The sequence below is a fragment of the Spermophilus citellus genome (assembly GCF_964194105.1).
Source record: "Spermophilus citellus genome assembly, chromosome: 16".
In the NCBI taxonomy this organism is placed as follows: Eukaryota; Metazoa; Chordata; class Mammalia; order Rodentia; family Sciuridae; genus Spermophilus; species Spermophilus citellus.
Genome location: NC_138196.1, coordinates 72,853,961 through 72,871,835, shown reverse-complemented (window position 1 = coordinate 72,871,835; position 17,875 = coordinate 72,853,961).

Genomic DNA, 17,875 nt, shown 5'->3' with positions numbered 1-17,875 from the left:
TAAGAAATGCTTGAATACTGTGTGTTTCTTTTTTGATGTTTTTTTTTTGGTTCCAACATTAAGTAATCATGCTCATAAAAAAATAGTTGACAAAAATAAAATAGAAAAAAAATTGTAAACGTCATTCATTATTCAAACATCCAAACCAAATCACCACTAATTAATCACCATTAATAAAGTAGTAAGGCCTTTATCCATCCTTTTTATAAGATGCATATTTTTACATAACCATATGCATACTAGATAAGCAATTATATGTCTGGCTAGGATTATTTAAATTTTATCATATGTTTTTCATGTTTTGTGACATAGTCTTCATAACCACATTTTGATTGCTAGGTAAGTTTCTATTAAATGGATTAACCTGTTTACATAAACATTACTTGTTGAACATTTAAGTTGTTTATGGTTTCCAATATCTATACATGTGTGTGTGACACTATAGTGAATATCTGTTTCTGTGCATTTTTAATGCTTAAATTATTTCTTCAGCATAGATTCTAGGAAGTGGAATTGTTAAAGAGTAACAATGAACATTTTAAGGCTTGTGGTACAGTCAGTTAAATTGCTTTACAAGAAGATTTATACCAATTTCCAATGCCACCTACAATGTATTGGAGTGATACTCTCTATCTTCAGAAAAATTACTTATACCCAATATAGTACAAAGAACTCTATGTGTATAATGAAAACCTATACAGTATCTTTTCTAGTAGACAGAGTGGAAAATGTCCAAGTCCAGGAAACAATTGCTGATGATGCATTTCTGGAACCACAAAGTGGAATGGATAAGTACCAAAGCAGAAAAATATTTTATAAGCACAATTTGAAAGGCTTTTCATATATTGCTTTCTCTATAGATGGAAATTTATGAAGTTATTGAACTTTTCTAAAGATTTTTTTTTTCTTTTCAGTTCCAAAACAAATGGATTGAAGAGGCACTTATATAAAACATTAGTGAGGGGGGAAAAAGAAAAAAAACAGTATTAGTTTTGTCAGGCAGAATGTAATTTGTGGGGGATGGGGAAACTCTGCATTTTCTATAGCATGTTATGACCAATCAGGCACAACTTCTCTGGCCAGTTGTTCCCTCTTGCCTTCACTGTGTGTTAGGAAAGCTCTGCAGGAAATAGGTGGAGACATCAGTATGCCTGCCATCAGCTTCCCTTTCCACCGACATCTGTGCTGCTCATTCACCTTCCCTGGAGCGCTCCCTGTCCTTGACCTCTCTGACCTTCATCTCCCACAGCTCTCCTGCTGATTCATTAGCAGCACTGAACCCTGCAAAATGAGACCCTGGAGAAATAGCCCAATCCACTCAGCGAGGGGCATGGATGAAGCATGTGCCTTTAGTTGGGGCTCAGCCCAATTTTCCACATACAATGGTAGGAGAGAAGCAGAGGACAGGGAAGAGCTTCTACTTCATTCTAATACACAGACTAAAAATAGAGGAGTACAGGTTTTATCTAAACCATGCCAGGAATACAAACATTGTCAAGTTAGTCTATTATGCATTCTATGTAGCTACAACACATTGATGCAGCTTACATATAGCATATATGTTTATTTTTCATCTTTATTGTATAACATCATAGTCAAGGTTGGTGTGAGATATGGGTGCTTTCAAAGGATAAGAAAGGAAGAGACTACAGAATAATATGTTTTGTTGAAAATGCATAAGTCAGATGAACTCTCACCTCAAGTCCAAGTTCAGGGTCTACACAGCAGAGTTGTGCCCGACTGTAAAGGCTGAAGTAAGCCCATGGACTTCCTAGTTCTTTGGAAAGTATGACTGAAAAAGAGTAAAACTGCTGACCTTGAGGCCGCCCCTTGGTTATAGGGAATTCTCTCACTTGCCTGTCACATGTGGGAATGGATAATGGACAAGGTACCAAAAGAGCAAGAGGCTCTTTCTTCCAGTCTTCCATCTGGCAAATCTCTCACTCCAAGATACCAAGACTGATCCTGCATCCAGTTCAAAGTGTGCTTCGATCTCTAGTGAACTGTCTCCCTTCTCTGCTGGTACTCATAGATGCAACATGATTTGTTAATAAAGGTGTCCAAGTGTTGACACAGACATGGGGGAGTCTATGCATAGTTATCTTGGGCCACAAGATGCTGATGATCAGCTCTGACTTCTCCTTAGAAACCACTTCACCTCAATTTCCATTCCCAAGGAATGTCCTGAACAGCCCTCTCAGGTACCAACTTATAGGTCTCCCAAATGCAGGAGACTCTCCAGTTACCCTGTGGAATCTGGTCTTTAAGACAGCCTGGGTTATCACTGCTCCTGACTTCTACTTGCTTCTGTGTTCTCTGCTAGCCGCAGAGCTGCATTCAAAAAGGTAAGGAAATCTTCCTGATCTTTGAAAAGATTAAAGGGAAGAGGAAATCAAAGAGCGCACATTTGAGCTACAGCTCAGGGCCAAGTACTCCACTGATCTGTCTAACTGAGGGTGGGGGGACACGGAGGAACACGCCCATGGCTGAAAGGAAAGGGCTCCTGAGAGACATCCCGCAGATGGCACAGCTAAAGCATACCCTAAAAAGGAGGAAGAGCCATTAAGAGAAGAACTAAGAACAACAACTTACCTGTAGAGGGGATACTTAAGGAGAGCAAATGCATTTGTTCATTTCATAATCAACGATGTTAGGTGCTTTCCCTCCCCCATTTTATTAAATGAGTGAACTGGGGTTCAAAGAGGTTACTGAGGGTCTCAAGGTGCTCCCAGATCTGACCAGTTCCAAGGTGCAAATTCTCTCCCTGAATCCACTGGGTATGGCAAGAGTCATGATAAAATGGAATTGACTGACAGCAGTCTCACTAGTGACAGGAGGACCTCTGGGTTTCCACTCTCAGGAAAAGAACCACAAACACTGCTCTCCCCAACCATAATCCTCCACTCCAATAATTTGATAGAAGCCTCCAAATGTTTCCACAGGACGGATTTTAGAAGCCCCAGGACTGCAGTTCAGCAGAAGTCATCTCCATGCCAACCCAGCCATGACTTCATCCCAAGGATTAAGACTAGAAAGTGCGCCAGACGACTCAGTCTCAATGTTCCCTCCACATTGTCTAATGTCCTTTAGTTCCCACTTGTGATGGTCTGCAAGGAACTCAAGCTCCCTGAGGCTGGGGGAGCTACCTTTCTTCCTTTATTTTTCTAAAGATCATGCTTCTTTCTTTGAAACTCAGCACCCTGTCTGGTGGCCCTAGTCCTTGTTGTCACCCGCAAAGCTAATCTGCATGCCTGATCCAAAGCTGTGTCTTATTACCTCATGTTTCTATGCATCACCTATCAGTCAAACATCTCCCTGCAGGGATAATTCTCACTCAGGGATGCAGCCAAGCTCCCATTCTCGCACTCAACTCTGGGTTTGGACACATTGTCATAGGATAAGAAAATGTAAAAAGAACGCCTCCAGTTATGTCTTCTATCTCACTGGCTCAAGCTGAGGGGAAATGTAGGCATTCTCCATTGCGATCACATCCCACTGCCCTTGGGTCCTATATACTGGAGGCATAACTATGGACAAAACACAAGTAGGTGAGCGCCACCACATGGACCCATACACATGGCATGACATAAAATTGGTGGTAGATCTTTGGTAGCCCAGAGCACTGAATTCATCCTTTGTCTGACATGAATGAGAGTCACCCAGAAATCAGCATGTTGGCACCAATCTCCTGTCACTCACGAAGATAAGCTACACCAGCCAGCAACTAGGAGCAAACCACACATCAGTCTTTCCTACAGAAGCCAACCCAAGCCACAGGACCTTGGAACAATTGCAAATGTCCCTTGGTACATCTGGCCAACCTAAGAAACACACACACACACACACACATTTATTTAGAGTATACACACAGACACACACACACACAGGCATAGGATCATGCATCACTTAATGATGGATACATCCTGTGAAATGTATCCTTAAGCATATTTGTCATTGTTCAAATATTACAGAGAGCACTTATACAAACTAAGGTGCCTACAATGTCACCAGGCAATGTAATCTTTGATAGGACCATCCTATATGCAGCCTGAAACCTTATTTTGCAGCACATGACTATAACCTAGTACCCATGAGTTCTGCACTCATAGACTCAACAAAACCACAGACTAAATGTACCAAGAAAAAAAATTGCATTTGTACTGAATATGTACGGGTTTTTTCCCTTGCCATGATTTTCTAAACAATATGGCATAAAAACGATTTACATAACATTTATATTATATGATATAAGTAAACTGGAGATGATTTGATGTATATGGGAGCATGTTTATAGGTTGTATGCAAATACTATGCTATTTTATGTAAGGGACTGGAGCATTTGCAAATTTTGGTGTCCACGGGGGCTCTTGGATACCAAGTGCTAATTGGAGTGTGTGTGTGTGTGTGTGTGTGTGTGTGTGTGTGTGTGTGTTTCAGGAAAGGTCTAGAGGGCCAAAAAGTGGTGCAAAGGGCAGAAATGAAAACAAGGGCCATGTGAGACCCTACCCAAGCACTGGGTTCTCTGCCCAGGCTATACTGCCCAAACCAGACTGTTTCAGGAATCAGAGAAAGACAGAAAATGACCATGAAGGTATTTCGAAGTATGGGTTCCCCTGAGTGACAATTCTGAGGCAAAGAGTCACTTATGCAGGTCTGGAGGCAATGCTGACTGAACAGCACTTTCTTCATTTAACTTTTGCATGATATGCTAAGCCTGTTGCTGGCTGTCGAGCAGATACCAAGTGTACATTTTTTTTAATTGGCTAGAATCCTGAATCTTAAAAATTATTGTAAAAGGCAACCAAATCCAAATCAGGCCCCCCAAAACCACAGCAGGGCCTGATAGAGATCTCATTAATACTCTTTCCACTAATCCTCAAGAATTAGCAAATACAACTCTATCCTGCTATGAAATACTCCCCTCCTCCAGGGCTCAACTAAAAGCTCAGAAGGAAGAGTCGAAGAAGCCTAGTTAAATGTAGCTTTGAATCCAAGCATTGGGTAGCATCTCTAATAAGCCCTCTCAGGCTTAATGGGGCTTTCCAATGATTCCCCATCCCAAACTCCCCTATATGCCTTACCATTTACTTCTTATAATTCCCTCTAGTAGATAATCAGGGTATCACATTCAAAGTCACTTAAGTTGGAATAGCTTTTCCTGTGTCCTCTGAGTGCTTAACTGTTTCATGTCTGCTATGTCTGCGCCGTTCTGAGAGCTCATGGCTCCAGCAATGGTTGGCAAAGAGGCACCTCTCCTCAGGGGACTCTTCTAAGGAAAATCAAACACAGTCTCCGGGGAGCATCTGACCACCCATCAGCCACACAGCGAGCAGACTCTTTGTCTCTCTGCCAGGACTCCTGAGGACTGTGTTAAGGATGGGGGCAGGGACGGGGGAATCTATCCCGTAGTTTACTCCACCTGAGGCAAAAGACAGATGCACATACTTGTGGTTCTCCTTCACTGCTGTAGAAATGAAGTACCACTGTAGCTCTACCACATCGGCCCTCTTGGGAAGCCTGAACTGACCCCATAGGCTATTAACTAGATGGAGGCACAGTCTTCAGCAGGGTTCAAAGTCCCTGAGAGTGTATGACTATAGGGACTGCTGGACACTGCGATGGGAGGATCCAAGTGAAATCCATCGAGTCAGATGTACAATTGTTCCCAAAGTGCAATGCCCTGGAGCCAGCTACAGGACCACGGTAGATGGGGTTTCCACAAATGGCCAGCTGCAGAAAGCTGTGGCAGTAGATGCGCCTACCCCCACCCAATTTTCCATGAGCCCCCACTCAGATGCTCTCTTGGTCTTGAAGTCCGTCACTCGTCCCTGCAGTTTCTTGGTGTCTCCCGGCTCTCCCTCTACCATCTTGCAGGATGGACCAGAACGACTAGATCCTGAAGGGTTGGCTTCCCCTAGGGCTGTTGTACCACAAGTCAGGTGGCTTAAAACAACCAAGATGTATTTTCTCAGAGTCTTGAAGGCGAGATGTCCAAAATTAAGGGGTCAGCAGGGTTGATTCCTTCTGGAAGCTGCCCTGTAGAAAACTGTCCCAGGCCTGGCTTCTGGTGCTTGTTGGAAAGCCTTGGCATTCCTTGGCTTGTCACTGTGTCACTCAGCCTCCATTTCAGTGGCCATATGTCCTCTTCTTTTTGTCTCCTCTGTGTCTGAACCTCCCTCTTCTTTCTCCTATAGGATGCCAGTCGTTAGATTTGGGGTCAACATTAACGGCAAATGACTAAAACTAACTAATATGCAAAGAGTCTATTTCCAAATAAGACCAGGGGACATAAATTTGGAAGGGACACTGTTCAAAACCTGCTCTTGTCGGGAGGCTGAGGCAGGAACATCACAAGTTCAAAGCCAGCCTCAGCAAAAGTGAGGCCCTAAGCAACTCAGTGAGACCCTGTCTCTAAATAAAATACAAAAAAATAGGACTAGGGATGTGGCGCAGTGGTTGAGTGCCCCTGAGTTCAATCCCTGGTATCCAGAAAAACAAACAACAACAACAAAAATCTACTCTTGGACTCATTGCCATCGGTCAGTGCTGACTGTGCCAGTGAACCCATCAACGCACAGCCAGGGCACTGCCCCACTGTCTTTCTTGACTCACCCCCCAGGGAAACAAATGTGCTTGTCCTAAGTGGTTCCCTTCCCTTCTCAGATGCATTTCCAACCATTCACAGCAGGTTTGCCTTGGCCACCACAGCCCACGCAAGCTTGCCGTTCAGTTCATGGTAGATACATGAATAACCAAATTAACCAGTGAACCCATGAATGGCAGCCTATTCTAACCCCACCCTAGGGAAAAAAAGATGAAGTAAGTTAAGTTTGTTCTCAAAATTTTTGGAGCTAGATACTCAAGGCCCCTTTGTGGCCCCAGGTCCCAGAGTCTTACACATTTGGATCATTTCTCATACCTCCTCTGACACCTTCATCCCCTCTTGAAAAATGTCCCTCAGGATAAAAATAGGGGACTACAGCCATTTGACATAATATTTCACACTACTAGTAATGGAATATTTATTTTGACAAAAACTTTTGACCCAGCTATCCCTCTCCTCAGCCTATACCCAAAGGACTTAAAAAGAGCCAACTACAGGGACACAGCCACGTCAATGTTTATAGCAGCACAATTCACAATAGCTGAACTGTGGAACCAACCTAGATGCCCTTCAGTAGATGAATGGATTAAATGTGTGCTCGTGGGCTCATGGGTGCTGCCAGGGCTTAACTGGTCTGGGCTTTGGGAAGGAAGTAACCTGTATCTCAATAAGGGTATGGTTCCCTGGGTGTACCATTCATGTCACTGATTATTATATTATAATGTGGCAGATACACACAATGGAATGTTATTCAGAATTAAAAGAGAATAAAATCATGGCATCTAAAGGTAAATGGGTGGAGTTAGAGAAGATAATACTAAGTGAAGTTAGCCAATTCCAAAAAACCAAATGCCAAATGTTTTCTTTGATATAAGGAGGCTGACTCATAGTGTGTTAAGGAGCAGGAGCATGGGAGGAATAGACGAACTCTAGATCGGGCAGAGGGGTGGGAGGGGAAAGGAGCAGGCATTGAAATGATGTGGAATGTGATGATCATCATTATCCAAAATACATGTATGAAGACATAATGTGAATGTGTGAATATACTATGCATACAACCAGAGATATGAAAACTTGTGCTCTATATGTGGAATAAGAATGTAATACATTCTGCTGTCATATATAAATTCAAAAAAATAAATAAATAAATGTTGAGAAATTAAAAAAAAAAAAACTTTTGAAAACATAATGAAATAGGACCACTGACCTGGGAATTTGGGCTATGCTGGAGACTTATGGAAAGTGATTTGGATCAGGGGGAGTCCTTTGTATCCCCTCCTGGCCCTGCTATATTCTGACTGGCCCCAGGCAAGGTCTGCTCAGGGCCATGCCTCTTTTCTTAAGCTCACCTCCTTGTCCAAATTCTCTGTTTTCACTTCTTCCTCCTTCAGGTGACCTTACAAGAATGTTCTCATCTTTTCTTCTCTTCCTTCTTCTCTTCCCTAGTCCTTGGACAACATTCCTGTCATCTGACTCTCAGGGTCTAAAAACTGCCTATTGGCTATCTTCATCTTTCATCCCTTAAGAAATATTTTTTTTAATAATTCTAGTCTGTAGGGACAAGGTCAATACATTTGGGATATCTGACCTTTAAAATCACTTTAGAGAGAGGTCTGCTGCATGTGCATTCTCCCTCCCCCTTTCTCTCCCCCTATCTCTCTCCCTCCCTCCCTCCCCCCCTCTCTTTCTCTTTCCTTCCTCCCTCAGAACATTAATGAAGTGCAGCTCATGCACTGTTATCCACTGTTCCTTTCAGTCAATTCGCCTATAAGACCCAGTGATAGAAAATTTCAATTTATTCTTGAGTGAAATGTCAGTAAACCAGGCCAGGAGGCCCCTCTCTGAAAAGCCTTCAATGCATCTCACCCAGTCGCACCTTCTTTGCTCTACTTCCTGCCCCTGATCCCCAGTGTTTTATCCTAGAAGGATAAGCAAGCCCCAGGGCAAGACCCTGAATGGAAGAGGGAGGTCTTAGATTCTCCTTCTGGAACCAAACTGCCGCTGGACAGCCAAAGGGCACACAAGCTCTCAGTTGTGCTGAGACAGTACAGTCCCCTCTTCTGAGCCACATCCTGGAGTCCTTAATAGTCCAGCCCAACACAGCTGCACCATGGACCCCCAGGTAAGCCTTGCACAGGACTTTCACATACAGAGAGAGTAAAGGCAGAGTGACTTCACAGAGATCACAGCTATATCTGACTCTGTCTCTGACAGGTGACCAAAAGAAGGCTTTTCATCACTGATAGATTTGATTGGTGTATTATTTAAAATAGACCTAAACACAACCAACTTCCAGGCTGTGTCATTACTTGTTGACTACATCTTTAATTATAACACTTAAAGCTTGGGGTGGGGTGGAGTGTAGGTTGGCTTCATTCTGTGTTGTAAGGACAGCCTGGCCCATACATGGGCAGTCCATAGGGACTGACATTCTGTCTGGTATTCCATTGTCAGAAACCTCAAGTCCTCCCACACGCTCCACGGAGGACTTGTTTATTTCATAGAGGAGCCCACAGGTAAAATGAACACATAATTTATCCTCCATGCTGGTACACTATTGAGATCAAGAGACACATCCCTCATTACAACCCCACAAACACAGGCATTAACCAGAACTGTACCAGGCAAATGAGGATGTTGACCACACTATTCACTGGGTTATTCAGATGCCAAAGGCCACAAGCAGTTGACATAAAAAGTGAGGAAGAAACAAGGTGACCCAGGGCTGGGGTTGTGGCTCAACGGTAGAGCACTCGCCTCACACGTGGGAGACCCTGGGTTCCATCCTCAGCACCACATAAAAATAAATAAGTGAAATAAAGGTATTGTGTCCAACTACAACTAAAAAATAAATACTAAAAAAAAGGAAACAAGGTGACCCAGATCACCTTGTCCATGGCACCCTGTTCTCTTGAATTAAGGACAAGTCTTTTGGGTTGGGACCCTAACCAGCTGATTCATAGGAGACACTCAGCTCTACAGAGCAATAACAAGAACAGCCTGTGCCCTTGGTGACAGCCAGAATGAGGGCTGTGGGGAGACTTCAAACAGGGTCAGAGAGGAAAACAATGAGACTCAGGACTCACCTGAGCTTAGGAATTAAAGACAACAAGATGCAACATTAAAGAAGAAAATGCAGCACTCCAAGCAAGGAGTACGCCATGATTTAGAGAGAAAAAGATGGGCAAGTACAGTGGACATGGAGGGAAATTACAAAAGGCAGAAAGAAGACCATTGAGAAGTGTTTATGTGAGATGACAAAGCCCAGCACAGTAGTGAAGAGTGTGAAAATGGTGTGTGCAGGGTTAAAATGACTGCATTCCAACTCAGCACTGCCCAGGGTGTGACACCTAGGGTATGCACACCTTGGCCTCCTGATCTGTGTAATGGGAGTAGGGTGTAATCTTAAAGGATTCTCAATGCACTAAGAATTGTTAGGGGTAATTGAGAGTCTGAGCATGCTAGAAAAGTAAGTCACAGGAAGAAGACACCTAAGGAAGATCATCAGTTTTATAGTTTAGGATGGAGAAAAGAGTAGAGTAGAAAGAATGACAGTTGCTTATCACCTAGGAAATGTGGAGGCTGCGTGAACTGTGACCTGAACTAGACCTTGCTGTAGAAGTGGAAAGGTAGGACTAAGTTTGGTGCTTGTATGGGGAAGGAATCAGAACAGAGCTGGTACCACAGCCATAAAATCTTTAAGCTAAGAATGACCCTTAGAAATAATCTGGTTGGACCTTCCTCTCAGAAGACCTTCTACAATGCAATACTGAGAAAGTTATAAGTTTAAGACCCTAGGAAGAAGATGGAGAGTATTATGGACTAAATGTCTGTGTCCTCCAAATTAGTAGGTTGGAATCCCAATCCCCAAGGTGACAGTATTAAGAGATGGGACTTTGGGGAGGTGAGTAGGTCATGTTGGTGGTGCACTCATGAATCAGACTAGCGCCCTTATATAAAGCGGGGTCTAGAGAGCTTCCTTGTCCCTTTCACCACGTGAGAACAAAGCAAGAAACCAGACACCACATCCTCTGCATCCTTGATCTTGGACTTCACAGCCTTCGGAACAATGCACAATAAATTCATGCTGTTTGTAATCTACCCAGTCTATGATAGTTTGCTAAACCAGCCTGAATGAAGACAATGGGCTCCCAAGGATGATTATAAGTTTTGAGTAAAATAAAGAATTGAATGATTTGACTGTAGCAGAACCCACAGACACCCCCTGTTATGGGTGACTTAGAAAATTGTCAGCCTGATTCAGAGGTTGAGTCTCTTGAGATCCTTTCCAATGGTAAGATTACATTGTAATTTTTCTCTAACAAATATCCATTTATCTAATCTTCATGCAGAGGAAGAAGGGTGACGAGGAGACAATGTGGTTGAGATGGGATGGCATCTACCACTCCCCCTTACCCCAAATACATTATACTTTTCTGACCCAATTATGCCTTTAAGTGAGATGGACTCCTTGCCTGGAACATCTTCTCTTCCTTTTCCATCTTTGCCTAGAAGGTTCTTCTTTATACTTCAGTGTTGATTAAGGTGTCACCTTTTCTAGGAAACCTTCCATGATTGGCAATTTATTCTTTATTTGTTCTTATCCCACATCCATTTCTTGACCTTCTGCTCTGGTCTGTTTGCTGGTAGCAGACCCCAGGAGAGTCCCTCACGTGGCCTCTTTGGCTTTCATCTGGGTCTTGCCTATGGGAGACACTGGCAGGGCATTGGGAGGTGCGAGTAAAAAGGGATGGTGTCATTCCTCTTGCTCCTTCCCTGTGGTAGCACCTCATACCTGGTGGCCGCTGTGACTCCTGAGACTTCACTCATCTCTGGACACCTCCTCTGGTTTTCTAGCACTTACTTAGCTCTGGTGAAATCATTTCCCTTCCGTGACCTTTGAGTTTCAGGGCGTTAAGAGTTTCCCAGGATCATGGGACTCTGAGTGCCTTCTCATCTTGTTTTGGTTTCCCTGACATCATCTATGCCTCTGTAAATGTCCCTTTAAGAAAGCTCCCTCAGTTGAACCACGTGGGTAAAACTAATGTTATTCTAAGACCCTGACTTCAAATTCCCCTCTTGTGTATACTTTTTGTGTCCTTCTTTTTTTTTTTCCTTCTAACATCCTCTGCTTACATGGGTTATAGCAATGAATACAGGGTATTATAGTGGTTAGTTCATTGTCCATCTCATTTTCTGAATTATTTGCTCTTGAAAGACATGATTTTGATTATTAGGCCTGGAACATGGCATTCAAAAAATACTCAGATCCACTCATTCTGTCTTATAATTTTTAAATTAATGCTGAATACCTTTCTCAAAAACAGCTTTAGGAAGGGAAATATACTTGATATAAAAGAACTCAATAAATAATAAAATTGTGTAAATTTTGTGTATTACAGAGCGCTTTGCTGTCTAACAGCTTTGTTGCCACAATCCTTTCTTGAAAAAATGCATTCAGCTAAGTGACAGAACCTGTTGTTGAGGAGCCTGGAAGTGGGTGGAACCCAATGACAAGAGTAGGCAGAAGAACCAGGCAGCCAGCGTCCAAATGCTGGTTCTCTTGCTTTCCAGGTCTGTAACCTCACACCGTAAACTCTCCTGACCTTTAGTTCTCATCTATAAACAAAGGAAAATAATGGCCCAACCTTATAGTGCACACTAAATAAGTTGATACTTGTAAAGCGCCAGGACAGGGTCAGATACATAGTAAAAGTCCAATAAACACTACTCTCTTATTCTTGATAAAACTCTAATCTCATAAATGTGTTCAAGAAAATACATCTTAGCTTTGCAACATCCATAGCTTCTGAAATAAAGTCTTCCTTCACACCTCAGGAAGACATGTAGAGAATGTTCCCTGAGCTAGAGTACTTGAAACGCTCCTAAACACCACAGCCCCCAAACTCCATGCCCTGTTTTGTCCCACAAACCTCAACATTACCCCAGAATGCATTCAACAAACATTTATGAAACACCTACTGTATGACAGGGCTTCTGTCTCCTCCTTTATGACAGACATGGAGGTAAACTGAGGTTTGCAGGAAGACTGTCCCAAATTCAAATCCTGGCTCTGCTCCTCAGAAGGTAGGAATAAACCAGATGATTCTCTTACTTTTTCTCATCTGAAAAAAAATTATGAGAATAATGCCTATTCATTGGTTTGAAGTGAAGAATGATTTGAACAATAGATGCTACATAGTATCAATTTATAAATGTCCATTTGGGTGCTTTTCCTTCCAATGGAAAGGTCCAAAGGATGGAAGATATCTAGGGTCCACCAGAAGGGCGCTTCTCCCTTGCCCTGTCTCAGCTCATGCATATATTCCAGAACATCCCTGCAGCAAACATGTGCAGTTCTCAGCTTTCTTATCACCACCGTCGCAAGAGAAGGAAAGCAGAAAACTAAACAAATCCAGCAATATTTTGATCACCTTAGTCTCAGCTTGTAGTTCCACTTACTTTTCTCCTTCTTCAACACTTTAATGTAGCAGAAGAACCAAAGAAGGTGAATAGGGGACTCTCAGTGTGAATTTCTGAGTCTGAGCAGGTCGAGAGGAATGTGCATTCATGGAGGTCAGCCAATGTGGGCATCTGGCCCAGGCAGAGTGAGGAAGGGGTCCCTGCAAGGGTGGTCAGCAAGGGAAATTGAACCCCAAGTACCTTAAGAAGTGTGTCTATGTTGAGACAACCAATGCAAAATGTTGAACTTGGGTCAGCTAGATGGGCTAGATGCAGTGGGGGTAACTCAGAATGAGTACTTGAACCTGCTTAGGCTAAGATGGACATTTATGGGGAAGGGTTGGAGAGACATCAGCAAAGATGCAGGACTGGTTATATACAAGGTGAATAAACAGATAAATAGATTAAGGATGACAGATTGAGATCACTGGGGGAAAAAAGAGTATCACAATACAAAAGGGAGAAAAAATAGACCATGAGTATAGGAATGCAATTAGGTAGTATGTTCTACAGCATATTTGGATGACTGCTGTTGACCACAATTAATTAAATAGTTCAAAATAGCTAACACAGAGGATTTTCAGTGTTCTAAATGCAAGGAAATATAAATATCTGAGGTAATTCACATGCCAATTACCCTGATCTGTGTATTGAAAGTTCACACGGGCTTTCCTAAATATGTACAATTACTATGTGTTAAGTAAAAACAAAAATTAAGAGTAGACTACGTAGCATTGATTTGGAATTAGAGATATCAGCTTGAACTTTTGTTTTTAGTATATACAGGCACAGCTATCAATATAAATTGTGTGTGTGTATGTGTGCGCACGCGCATGTATGCACACACATTTACGTGTGCCCCTATCTTAGTCCACTAAAAGGTCCTGGAGTTAGAGACATTCTCAAAGCAATGTGCACATCTAGTGCCATTTCTTGACTTCAAAATATCATTTTTCACTAAAAGGAACCACAGTTCCTTGAAAAAATGGCTGACTCCATGGCTAAGATGAGAATACAAGTCTGGAATTTCTGCTTATCCCATAAAGTAAAGATGCCCAGAGCATGATGGAGACAGCCCAGGAGCACACACAGCCTGAGCTGCTGGAAGGAGCTCCCAGTGTCCAGAAGTGACTTGTGCTTCCAATTTGAGCATCAAAAACATAAATGAGAGCAGTAAATTGTGATCCATTGAATAAAGACAAAAACTCAACTCCATAAATAAATAAATAAATAAATAAATAAATAAATAAATAAATAAATGTTTGACAAAGAACAGGGTATTTGCAGGTTTTTAAAAGTAATTCCCTGGGAAAAAATCTTATTAATCAGAAGTGGAGGGGAAAGTGTCACTTTTGGGGGAGGTATCAACAGGACATCATCTTCATCAAGTGATTATCAAAAATGAGACAGAAGTACATGATAAGATGTACTTAGAAGACCACAGCCTCGTTTCCATGACATTCCTAAACCTATACTTTAAAAAACCTTAGGTAATCCCAGACTGAAGGACATGCCACAAAATAGCCTGACTCCAATTTCCAGTACACATCAGGGAAGATAAATTGTTCTCAATAGAAAGAGACTGAAGAGACACGTCTAAATGTAGCACAGGATTCTGGACTGGACCCTCTCGCTGAAGAACATAACTGGGCATCTGAAAACATCTTCGGTGGGTCCGAGTATTAATTGTAATAAGGTGCCAATGTCAACTTGGTAGTTGTTGAGAATAATGTCCTTGTTTGCAGGAAACATGACTAAAGAATTTAGGAGTGCTGGAGCATCAAGTCAGTGAATTCCATTAAGTGATTCAATTGAAACTAATTATTTTTATTGGACTTTCAGACTTTCTGTACATTTGAGATAGCATCAACGTCCAAACTACATATATTAAATAAAATTTCTAGCTGTTACCACAAACTGTCCACGGGAAAGAGTGCTGGTTCCCTCCCTCCTTTCACAATTACATTCTATCTCCCAGATTTTTTTTCCCCTCTTTTTCTGCTGTGCTGGTATTAGCTGAGGCTGTGTGTTTAATTTTACATCCTATGCTGGGAATGTTTTAAATCAGAGAAGAAGGCCAAGGAGGCAGAGTAGGAGTGAAATAATATACTCCAGTGATCTTTATGGATTCCCAGGGCCCTGGAAATGCAAACACTTATTATGTTGACCTCCCCAACTTTGCCCATAACTGAAGGTATCATGGCTACTTAAGAATCTGGCGCAGTAATTGCTACCATAAACTATGCACCGCAGCCCTTGCTAGGACACACTTGGCTCTAGCTGCCAGCAAGATTCACACTAACCCTCACCAGGATTCATGGGTGGTGCGGTCTCCAGATGAATGCCCCCGGATAGGGTAGAAATCTAAGTTCAACTTCATTTCCTCTGGAAAACAACTATCTGCTATTATCTCTGAACCCAAAGCCATTTCTGAAGAGGAAAGCTTTCTGGAAATCCGTGGAACAGGCAGAGAAAAGATGAGGCTTTGATTTAGATGCAAACCCCAAGCATCACAATGTTCCCTTGTCTGAGTTCATTTGCGCTGCTGTAACAAAATACTACAGATAGGGTGGCTTACAAACAACAGAAATTTATTGCTCACAGTTCTGGAGCCTGGAAGTGGAAGATTCGGTGTCTGGTGAGGGCTTTGTTTAAGTCAGCTTCTATGCTGCCGCAACCAAAAGACCTGGCATTCTTATTTTGTGTATGGTGTTATGATTTGCTGACCAACTCTACAGTTATCATAATTCCTTTTGGAAATCTAGGTTCAGTTCTGACAAGAACAATTTTGAGGAGGAAAAGTTTATCTGGGGACGCATGGGTTCAGAAGTCTCGGTCCATAGGTGCCTGACTCCATTCCTCCCAGCCTGTGGGGAGACAGAACATTGTGGCAGAGGAAACTAGCTGGGTACATGAGAGCAGGAAGGAGAGAGAGAGCTCTGCTCAACAGGACAAAATATAAACCAACGACATGCCTCCTAGTGACCCCCTCCTTCAGCCACACCTACCTGCCTACAGGTACCATCCCGTTAATACCTGTCATTGGACTAACATACTGATTAGGTTGAGCCTCTCACAACCCAATGATTTCACCTCTGAGCCCTTTTGCATTGACTCACACATGAGCTTTGGGGAGGATGCATTTCATATCTAAACCCCAGCAGGCTTGTCTCCTCATAGACAAAGCCTTCTAGCTGTGTCCTCATATAGTGGATGGCATGCGGGGTTGCTCTCTGGGGCCTCTTTTATCAAGACACATATCCCATTCATGAAGAGTCTGTCCCCATTGGCCTAGTTGTCCAAAGGTTCCACCTCTGAATGCCAGCATCTTAAAGGCGAGCACTTGAACACAGACCACTGGTCCATAGCATGCCCTCGGTGTGTTTCTGCTGGCCTGTGGCTATGGGGTCTAGAATTTTGGAGAGAAAACCATCCCCCGTTTCTTCTGTTTCAAAGATGTAGGGCTGATGAGGCAGGAAAGAAGAACTTTGGGGGTTTCATCTGAAAAGAATAATTTCAGTATGCAAAAGATGACCCAGAAATGAAAGAAATGGAGTGTTTACATGAAACAACTTCATATGGGTTCCTTAAGCATAGAACTTGGGCTCATTATATTTACTTCAATTTGAATCAAATAACAAACAAAATCTCATATTGAGGTCCTGCTCTGGACAATGGCCAGTTCAAAGTCACCTGAGATTTACAGACATAGAAAGAGAATATTGAATAGATTGGGTGGTATAATGGTTTCAAATCCTAGCTCTGCTAATGACTAATTACATTAAATACCTACTTTAATATTTCTAAGTACAAATTTCTTCAGCTATTAAAGGAGAATTCCACTAATATCACCTAGTGTATAGGATTTTAAGTAGTATTTTAAGATACCGAATGCATAAAACACCTGACTAAACACCGGACTCATAGTAGGAATTCAGCAAATATGAGCTATTATTACCATTGTTGTAATACTACCAATTGTCAGGATAGAACAGGACATGCTGTAGTAACAAATAAGCCTCAAACTCTTAGAGTCTTATTTCTCATAGTAACAGCTTATTTCTCATGCATCCCAATTCCAGTGTAAAAGAGGCAAACTTCCTCTGTCAGGTATTTGTGCCATCTGGGACACATAGAATCCAAAGTTGCCATGGCCAAGAAAAAGACAGGGGAGAGCTCCTAATGTACACCCCAAAGTGGCACACATCCCTCCTGCTCCTGACCTTTAGGTGAGAACTCAATCTCATGGCCTCATGCCAGAAGGAAGAAGCAGGTGGACACACAGCAAGATCTGTCCCATAATAAGCAACGAGTCCGGGTCTATGAGCAAATAAGGTCAAGGAACAAGTCAACTGGCTTAAGTACCTCAACTATCATAGAAGAGGCAGGTTTAAAAAGAGCCCTGGAAAAGAAAGAATATAACCAGAAACACAAAAATACAGATATATATATCTCTCTCTCTTCCTAGTCTCTTCTATAAACCTCACGACAGCATTAGGTGGCTGGAGGCGGGAGCTAGGAGAAGCCATCCTGGAGCTGGTACTGAAGTGGAGGGAGCATGGCCGCCGAGGAGTAAGCAGCGACTCTAATGTCTCCGCACTAACGAGATCAAAAAGACCCTTTGGAACAGCGGCAGTCTTCACACTGAGGAACCTCTAGCAGAATTCCATGAAGAGGGGTCCTGCAGGGATCTGGGAGGTCTACTAGACCTCGGGGCCTGGGGACTGCGGTACTTGCCGGAGTCAGGCCGTCGCCTCCCCGCCCCGGGCGCCACTGGAGCCGCGAGCCATAAAGACACGGACCGGGCCG